This window comes from Coffea eugenioides, chromosome 1, assembly GCF_003713205.1.
Source record: "Coffea eugenioides isolate CCC68of chromosome 1, Ceug_1.0, whole genome shotgun sequence".
NCBI lineage: Eukaryota > Viridiplantae > Streptophyta > Magnoliopsida > Gentianales > Rubiaceae > Coffea > Coffea eugenioides.
The window spans coordinates 37,180,798-37,191,482 of NC_040035.1; the positions used below are offsets into that span (position 1 = coordinate 37,180,798).

The 10,685-nt window shown below is 36.1% G+C and overlaps 1 non-coding gene across 1 annotated transcript; it reads right to left on the reverse strand.

Annotated features, from left to right (window-relative positions):
* Positions 1-9,454: 9,454 nt before the first annotated feature.
* LOC113752909 lies at positions 9,455-9,561 on the reverse strand. The gene has a single exon (XR_003464926.1). It is a non-coding gene; the product is annotated as a small nucleolar RNA R71 (small nucleolar RNA).
* Between the last annotated feature and the right edge of the window lie 1,124 nt (positions 9,562-10,685).

Below are 10,685 nucleotides of genomic sequence, written 5' to 3' on the forward strand. Positions count from 1 at the left end.
TTAACTAAATAAAAGCAACTCACAAAAATAAATAGGAATTAATCAACAATAGATACGATTCTAGGCAAAGGTGCAACTTTTTATATACGGTCCATTCAATTGATCATCGATGTAAAGATAATTCAATTATTAGTTAATAGATTGGTTATAGTTGCTATACACGCGATAAACAACCAACTTTTCCTTACTTTATTGATAGTCAAGGTACAATCGTTAACTATTTGCCTAACCAAGAAATAACCCTAGGTGCGACCGTAGGATTTAATTCCTCGGTTGCATTAAGAATTAGAAAAGCCCAACTTTAATTAATAAACACGCTACGGGAATTTGTTTAAATTAGATTATACGTTTTCCTAACATGGGACCAATCACGCTAGTCGTCACTAGTATTAACCAATCAAACAATTACAGATTTAATCGGTTAATTTGGCGGTAGATTATTAAATTAATTCGAATATCGGGCTCTTGACATTCAAATAACAAAACAATCATAAGAAGTTAAACCAGAAAACATACGAATACCAATGAATAAAATAAATAAATAAAAATAATTCGATCTCACATATGTTTGGAACCGAATCTTCAAGTTGACTTTCGACTAGAAAACGAGAAGTTAGTTCTGCGTTGTTGGGAAAATTGCCAACGTGAAGACATGCGGCCAACCGAAACAAAGATAAAACCTAATCTAAGTGACTAGTCTGCTAATATATATAGCTGACTGACCCTTTTCCTCCCTAAGAAGTACTAATCAAACGGGACTCGGCGGACTTCCCTTATTCTTTTGCTTCCTATTTGATATCTACTACTCATAACAAAGGCCTATTGTCTAATTAGAAAAAAGGAAATAAAAACAATAATAACTCATGTTTTCTAATTCACCTCTACAACTAACAAAGGTAATTAAAGTCTTTCAAATTCCACCAAAGATGTCCATATTTGACTCGAATTAGGAAATCCCATGCGTAGTAAATTCCCGAATCATCTGGACTTGACAGTAATTCTTGAAAAATCACCTCTTTTGTCACTTTTACTCCACCTCCCTACAATTAACACAATTAATCAAATATAGGTAGAATCTATTAATTAAAATAATATTTGGTTAAAATCAAGGGAAAAATAATTATAAATTTAGCAACAAATTACATCCTATCAGATCCCGTCTTTGGCCTCAATTAAACATTTGATATTAAACATTGTGGTTGGTATCAGAAGCCTCTGCATCAATCTGGAGGACTTTCTGATCAGATGCTCTCTTGATAAACAGTCTCGTTGACAGCAAATTTTGAACAAAAAAATGGAGATTAGTATTCTGCTGAATCCCAACTGAGCCCAGATTTTGATCATCCTCCCATGACCAGCAGAAAAGAATTCCAGAAGACATTCACATATTCTTTTCTTTTCTTTCAACATTGCTTTCACTTTTCTAACTGTATCTGATTTCTTCACTTTCAAAGCAACCGGTTTCATAACAGGCAAGCATATATTTATCTGCAAAACAGTAACAACAGCCAAAAAAAGAGTACTCAGAAAATCTACTTAATTCAAATTTGATAGTGACACCCTGGATTGCTTGCTTTGCCACTAAGAATTTTGACGCTCCAATTCTTTTAGCACTTGTATTTAATCGAAAGAAAAAAAAAATCTGAAGTCCATGAATTCAAGTAAAATTCAGGAGGATAAAGGGAACAATGTGTAATAATAAAAATGATGTCACCCCTCGAACCCATTTGATCATCTATTTGGTCTGTAGATCCTGTACATGACTTTCAATCTTCCCTTTTTTCTTGTCAAATTGGTGATTTTCCGATGGACTTCCCAAATATTTTTTTACAAAGACTTCATCCTTTTTATATTGCTTCTGAATAACAATAACAAAAAATTGCTCACCATTGCTTGGTATGCTAATTTAAATATTGAGTGCAAAGTGTAGCTAAACCCAAAGGGGGAGAAAAAAATGTCCAATGTATGAAAAGAAAAGGCAAACCAATAATCTCAAAAAAAAAAGAAGTTTTACACTACTACAACTTGAGCCGGTATAGAGGTATTGTCTTAGAATTTGCACATTGAATTGAATTATGTTAGACAAAAAAGCTAAAGTAATTATTCAGCTACATTGCACTGGAGGAAAAGAAACACAACATATTACATTAGAGACATCGTCATCTGTAATTTTATTTGTTTTCTTGTCCAACAACTAGGGACTTGTTCAGTCACATAGCATGGTAATACTTCTCGAATGAGCAAAAACTTGATCATATCATGAAAAGTTAGCATCAACTGTTGCCCTGATTAAATCAGAAATCATCTCTGAGTTTAATACAGTTAGCATCTTTTGTCAGGCTTTCCTCATATGCAACAAGTTTAAAGGAGGAATAAATTTGTTTTAGCTATAAGAAGCCCATTTCCAAAACAAATACCAACAGTTTCACAAGAAAATTAGTAGAAATGAAAAGCTATGATCAACACCCCAATTTTTTTAACCACCAGCCTTTGGGCTGATGGCCACCACTAAGCCATTTAAGGCTCCTTTGCCTCCCATCAATTACCACATTAAGTGGTTTCTTAAAAAAAATCAGACGGGTGCGTAGTGCATCTGTCTAGTCTGATGGTGGTTCAGTCCTTACCGGCCCCTCTAGACCCAGTTGGGTGACTTGTGTCTCCCTCTTAGATTAGGATAGTGTAGGATACTATAGATAAAGTGACGATTGATAAAAAAAAATACACCCCAATATTTTTCTTTACAGTTAAAAGTAATCCAAAATGCAAAAAGACTGTAGAGATTAGCATCATAAGTAAAATCTTGAAAAATGACCTTTCAGTCTTGCACAAAGAAGATGTTACTTTCGTAGGTAATTCAATTAACGGGCAAGATTAAACAGTTGAATTATGGACTTTCTCTGAATGTTGTAACTAGCTAAATGCTGACGACTGTTTAGAGGTATTCCTCTACATTCCAGAATCTGGGAATCAACTGGGAATCCTAGCCTATCAAAAATCTTGTTCTTCACAGCTTTGATCAAACAATCTTGATGCACGTCAAGATTAAATTGTAGTACCCGACAGATATCTGAAAAAAATTTTGCGCTAACATCAGTAAGGTTGATTCTGCTGTAATATTGTGACAAGATTGGACCTTTGAATCATTAAGTTTTTTGCCATCATAAATTAGGCTCAGATCATAAAGAGGGAAGCCAATGATGCTCTCCACGATTGCTTTAACATCACGAACAGTGTACAACATCTTAACTTGCCAACTTCATCATCAAGTATCAAACTACCATGTTTCCAAAGAAGTGAGTTTGGAATTTCTTTCTCCGGACTTGAATAAAACTTCTGACTAATTATGTTTGACCTTAATTATACTTTTGGACTTAGTAATGTAAATCTTCAAATGTGTTCTCTGGAACTCTTGCAGAAATGGTCCCAAAGTAAGTGGAATATATATATTGTTGGCATGGATATGCCCAAATTCCATGGTTTTCACTTTCTTATGGAGAATAACAATGAAAAACTTAAATGATTAAAATCACGAGTAAACGAATTTTTTTCCTTTTTTTTAAAAATAAAACACATCATAATTTTATTAAATGACAAACTCTACGCTAATGGCAAAAATTACATTGGATAAATACGAGTTCCGACCTTGGCATATTCTTAAGAATCTTTGTACAATTCTAATTTGTCAAGCTTGACATTATTCTCAAAATTCACCATAACGAACAAAAGGTTGAAGGATCTTCTTCATGTAAGGATTGTCCCATTTCAATGACTCCCAACCAAGTAGAGATATTTGGATCACTTTAAGTGCTGGTGGTGCAGAAGGTTGTCCATTGATGGAGGGTAGGAAGGGAGGTAAGCTTTCCAGATTTCGGCAGCTTATTACCTCAATTCTCTCAATAGAGTTACAAATCAGGAGCCCCTTGCAAATATTCCTTAGTTTAGGATTTCCTAGCACAGCCAATTTCTTGAGATTTGGGAGGCAACTGATAGTGGTCCTTTAGCATGAATCTTTGTTGCTTGAAGTAAAACTAAAGTAGCCTTCTTCATCGTTTGATACTATCTCCTCCAATTCGTTACAACACCAGACCTTAAGTACTTCAAGACTTTGCACGGATTGTAGCAACCTTGGTGTGAACAACTTCTTGAGCTTGCCACAACGATCAATGAACAAAGATCTAAGGCAGGAAAAAGTGCTAGGTGGAGGAATTGCGTTCGTTATGGTGAAGTTTGATTACTTGAGTTCAACAAATGATTAGGATCAAAAATATTATAAATAACCAACCTAAAAGAGTAATTAAATATTTATAATATATTAATTAAATATTATATCAAGTATTTCATAAAACACCACAAGTTTTTCAATATATAATATACATACCCGAACTTGCTTCAAAAAACTCAATTGATTAGTTCAACCGCGACCTGTCAATCTCATATGGAATAATTTATCAAGCTATTCATGAGCTCGAGTCAAGCTATTCAATTAAATTGCACCCTAGGTGAGAGCAAGAATGGGGCAAGAGGGGGCACAGTCAGTGTGGCTAGCGTGTGAGTGTGTGTGGTCACTCGGAGTTTTACTGTACTAAGGAGCGGTAGCAGCGTAGTCGCATCTTGAAGTGCCAAAGTGTCGGGGGGTTGAATGTCAAACTCAACTTGGTTTTGCGTACTGTTGTGATTTAGGATAGGACCATTTTGGTATAGAACATCTGTCTTTCTTCTTTTGGGTTGATTACAGCTAATACTAGAATAGAATTCTTTTGGTTTGTAAAATTAAAAAAAAAAAGATAAAATACACTGACCTGTTGTGATTTGCTTACTACCCACGAAATCTCCTCATTATTTAAAAACACCTACATAATTTCATTGTCCTTTGGATTTCTTTGGAAAATGGACGGAAATCATCTAATTTGACGGAAAATGAATGACACAATCTCGACAATCGAGTGTGGTAGCATTGCTTGACAGATTAATGTTGCTATTGCCAAGTTTTAGTAATAAAAGGGTATCAAGTTAATGTGGTTGAGTTTAGGAACATCTCTTTGGTGAATATCAGTAATGGCTTGACTTTTCTAATTTTTGGTTGACTTTTCTAGGCATAGGGAATGATTGTTGGCATTTTTCATGTGAATTGATCCAGTTATTAATTTTAGTTCTCCATGTTTGGAAATTTGAGGCTGGCTGCTGTTACTTTTGTGTTGTTTTAGTTATTGTGTTATATGGTTGTAAATAAAAGTTGACTGTACTCCGCTAGTTGTTACTACTGAGTAACCAGGGATCTTCACCTAAACTGTCGATTCTCGCGTCAAAAGATAGTAGTTATTATGAGTGCATGGTCGCGTAGCGATTGGAGCTGAGTGACCAGGCTCCTCCATCTGGTAAATATTGGAGTTCGCGTCAAAAGGCTCTAATGGCTAGAAACTAAGTCTTTTGTTATTCTAAAAAAAAAAGAAAGAGAAAAATAGAAAACGTGATAAAAAAAAAAGTAAAGATTGTGTTAGAATGTGAAAGAGTCAGCTTGCCGATTTGTGAATTTAATGTTGAGATTTTGGTTAATAGTTGGACCATTTGCTGATGAATGTTGAGCAACCATTCCTTTTTCTTATATTAGTTTGCTTTAAATTAGAGGAGTTGGTGGTTTGGAAGCTAACTGAGGTATTGTTTCTTGGATCTTGACCATTGATGCTTAATATATGTTTTTCTTGGTATCTTGACAATACGGTAGTTGGAGCAATAGCCATTGTCAAATTTTGGTGTTCAATTGCTGTTCTCATGCTTGAGGGTAAGCATTGTTCAGGTGTGGGGGGATTTGATAGGGTGTTAATTGTTAGTAATTTTTATTATTAATTTCCCCCATTGTCCTTGCCAAATATCGTTTAATTGTTAACATATACTTATATTTGGTATTTGGACCTATCTACAGGAAATGGGACTGAAAGGTGCTAAAAAAGGGGGGGGCTTTCTGAAGCAAATTACTTCACACGTGGAAGTCTTCTACAAAGCTCCATCGACGTGGCCCACAAGAGGGGACCAAAGCTGATTTCCTTTTCCTTTTGGACTGATGAAGAGATGGCTGGTACGGGAAGTCCTACTAGCAATAGGAAACAAGAGAAAATTCGGAGGGCCCCGCTTTTGCACCTTTTTCTCTAAATTTGGCAAAACCACTAGAGGGTAACTGGGTAAGAGGTTGTTTTTAGTCGTAGGATAGCTTGGAGCAATAGTTTAGTTTTTCTTTATTTTTCCTTGTCATGCGCACGCCTACTGTTCGACAAAATTTCCCAACGGGAGAATCATCTTTTACTTCTTGATTAATTAGTTAAAGATGGTTTGACGTTCATGAATTCAATCACTTTGCGTGGGATTTATTTATGCGGCGTGGCTAAGCTTTTCGTCTATGATAGGGTGTCAATTGTTAGTAATTTTATTGTTAATTTTCCTCTTTGATCTTGCCAAATATTGCTTTAATTGTGACATATATTTATATTTGGTATTTAAACCCAATTTCAGAAATTGGCGCAGAAACCTTCTTGAGAAGATTATTGTGAAGCTCTACACAATTGGCCCACATGCATGGTGTAAACCAACGTCCATCCCTTTTGCTGATGAAGAAGAATTGAATTGCATTTGGCTAGCCAACATCTCAATTTGGTGGGGACCGCGAAGAATTAGTATTGTCTAAAGATAGTGTGCCTTTTGTTTGCTTTCTTACAGTAGTAGGATAATTGCTTTCTTGTGATTGTGTGCATTTGGTCAAAGGAAACCCGACAAACAAAAATTGGCTTTTGCTTTTGTTTTCGGTGGGATTGATTAGATAGAAAAAAAGAATGGTTTCTTGTGTGGACGAGGGGGTGAAGTTTTCCATTTGGTTTTGTTTTTATTTTTAGAGAGCTTCTGGCATGAAGGAAGATTTTCTCTCCAAGGAGACTACAAAGTAGAATAGGTAGTCTTTTGTGTAGAGGAGGAACTTATTCCTTCTTTTGTTGTGTGGTATGCAATTTTTCTTCAAAAAATCTACGAAGACTCAAAGTTTCATTCTAACTTATTAGCGAGTATTTATGTCTTTGAAATCAATTAAATTGTGTGGAAAGTTTCTTATGAGGCGTGGCTAATCTTCTCATCTAGTCAAGGATCAACGCGAAGACGCAGTCCCACATATCTGTGAGATCTAATTAATTTTTACGTGTTCCTTAATTTGCTAATATTTGCATGTTTTCTATTTGAATTTTCATGGGATTATTTTGTTAATTGGATATCAAGGGTCTGATGTGCAATTTGACTTATTAATCTCCTGTCAAATTAATCAATTAAATCCGTAATTGTTTAATTGGTTAATATCTGTGGCAACTAGTGTTTTCACACATTAGGGCAACGTGCAATCTGATTTAAATAACCCTCGTAGCATGTTATTAATTTGGGTTAGACTTTTCTAGTTTTTAATGCAATTAGGAAATTAATTCCTACAGTCGTACCTAGAAGTATTTCCTGGTTAGAGATAATCAACGGTCGTACCTTGGTTATCAATAAATTAAGGAAAAGCTGGTCGTCAAAGTTTATCGGTGACTATAACTAACCTGTTAATAAAATTAAGTGAACCTTCTTTGCATCAATGATCGGATGAATGGACTGTGTCTGCATAATTGTATCCTTGGTTAGAATTTATTTATTATTTATTTAATTGCTATTTATATTTGTATTAATTATTTATTTATTTTTTGGTTAAATTGTTTAATTATTTTTAGTTTTATTCTGATAAAAAATTCCCCGTGTCCCGAACTTGAAAAGAATCGAATTTTTTCCAATCCCTGTGGATTCGACCTTGCTCACTACTATATACAGAAAATTTATATTTTTCTCGAGTAGGTATTGATTATTACACAGGCTCGACACCTGTCAGTCTAGCCAAAGATCAACGCAACGACACAGTCCCGAATACTTGTGAGATCGAATTAATTATCATACGTTCCTTAATTTATTAATATTTGCACGTTGTCTGTTTGAATTTCTATGGGATTATTTAGTTAATTGAATGTCAAGGGCTCGATGTTTAGTACGATTTATTAATCTCCTACCAAATTAGTCAATTAAATCCATAATTGTTTAAATTGATTAATACTAGTGGCAACTAGTGTTTTTATACAATAGGGAAACGTGCAATCTGATTTAAATAACTCTCGTAGCATGTTATTGATTGGGGTTAGGTTTTTCCAATCCTTTATGCAATTGAAAAATTAATTTCTACGGTCGTACCTAGAAATATTTTCTGGTTAGGGGTAATCAATGGTCGTACCTTGGTTACCAATAAATTAAGAAAAAATTGGTCGTCAGAACTCATCGGCGACTATAACTAACCTATTAATAAATTAAGTGAACCTACCTTGCATTAATGATCGGATGAGTGGACTGTGTCTGAGTAGTTGTATCCTTTGTTAGAATTTATCTATTCTATTCTTGATTTAATTCCTGTCTATATTTGTGTTAGTTAATTATTTTTTTTAGTTGAATTGCTTAATTATTTTTAGTATCATTCCGATAAAATCCCCCGTTACCAATTAGAATCTCAAAGAGACAAATATCCCCAGTTCCTGAGGAGACGACCCTACTTGCCACTGTCTATTATTTAGAAAATGTTGTCAACTAATTAATTCTGGTATATCGGATTAAGCAAACTTTTCGGAAACATGGTGAATCAAGTAACCCATTGCACACCTAGAGTCCCTGCTCCAGTACCTAGGATTAATTATTGACTGCTTTTGGTGGTAGTTAGGTTCTATTTTTATTATTGCACAGGTTCGACATTTGTCAATTTTTGGCGCCATTGCCGAGAACTGGTGTCAGTTATTTGTTTCTTTTTGAGTTCACTTTTGTTCTAATTTTCTGGTGCTTTTCAATATATGCCTCGTTTTTCTCGTACAGGTGAATTAATTTTCGACCCCGAGGTAGAAAAGACTACGCGTAGAACAAGAAAAGAGACCAGACAACTCAGAGAAGAGCACTCAAGTGCTGCATCTCAGAGACCTGAGCCAGAAGTTGGACCAGCAGATTTGTTTGGTGACACTTCGAGTGACTCGGACCAAGAGCAAGTCATCATGGCAAATGCATAGACACTAAGGGAGTTGGCTGCTCATAATTTAAATTAGCAACCTTTATGCATTACTTTTCCAAATTTGAATGATAACACTCCCTTTGAACTAAAATCTAATCTAATTCATCTCTTGCCATCTTTCCATGGTCTACCAGATGAGGAGCCCTACAAGCACTTGTAAGAGTTCGACGTCGTTTGCAACAATATGAAACCCCGAGAATCACAGAAGAGCAGATAAAAATGAGGGCCTTTCCCTTCTCTTTGAAGAACTCTGTAAAAGATTGGTTGTACTACCTAACACCTGGTAGTATCACCACGTGGGATCAGCTGAAGAAAAAATTCTTGGACAAGTACTTTCAGGCGTCTCGAGCTGCAAGCCTAAGGAAGGAGATATGCGGTATCAAATAACATCTAGGCGAGTCTCTCTATGAGTACTGGGAGAGATTTAAGAAGCTGTGCATCCAATACCCTCAGCATCAGATAAATGAGCAACTGCTCATCCAATATTTCTATGAGGGACTACTCTTCAGGGACAGAAGTATAATCGATGCTGCAAGTGGAGAGGCGTTAATAAATAAGACTTCTCGAGAGGCGTGGGAGCTAATTGAAGGAATGGCTGAGAATTCGCAACAGTTTGGTACAAGGGAGGATGTCCCAACGCATAGGGTGAATGAGATAGAAACATCCTCCATCCAACAACAAATCTCTGAATTGGCGTTCTTCGTGCAACAACTAACTGTGAGAAGTGCCTCACAAGCCAAAGTATGTGGGGTATGCGTTGCCTTAGGTCATTCTACGGAGATGTATCCGCTAGTTCAAGAAGAAAATGCAGAACAAGTTAACATGACTGGCCACGCGCCCGTGCCAAGAAAGCAGTACGACCCATATTCAAGTACCTACAATCCTGGTTGGAGGGATCACCTTAACTTTAGTTATGGAGGAAATAGGCAGTCCAATTTTGCCCCAAACAAATAGCAAGGGTATCAACAGCAGTATTAGTCTCGCCTACCACCACCCCCTTCGAACTCAAGTCCGTTCTTGGAATAGATGATGAAGCAATTGATTGCAAATCAACAGAAGACAGATTCGGATCTACAAAATATGAGAAATCAACTGGGATAGAAACAATCCATGCAAAATCAAATGATTCAAATGGCCTTCATGAACAACCGTTTGGAGTCCCAAGTTCAAGAGAAGTTGTCATCTCAACCAGAGTTGAATCCGAAGAATGTTAGTACAATGACCTTGAGGAGTGGCAAAAAAATTCGAGGACGAGAACCGGTGATTCCTAAGAACAAGGACGATGAACGATTTGAGAAAGAGTTGGAAGAGGAGGGCAGAGACAACAAAGATCAAAAGGTACTCCCGCACCTAATCACTAAAGCTAAAACTAATCTACCTCTCTTTCCTAGGAAGCTAGAGAAACCAAAGAAATAGGACAAGGAGAAAGAGGTCCTGGAAATCTTTCGCAAGATGGAGATTAACATTCCCCTACTGGACGCGATTAAACAAGTGCCTAGATATGCAAAATTTTTGAGAGACTTGTGTGTCAACCGAAAGCGGTTGAAAGGAGATGAACGAGTTATAGTGGGGGAGAACGTGTCAG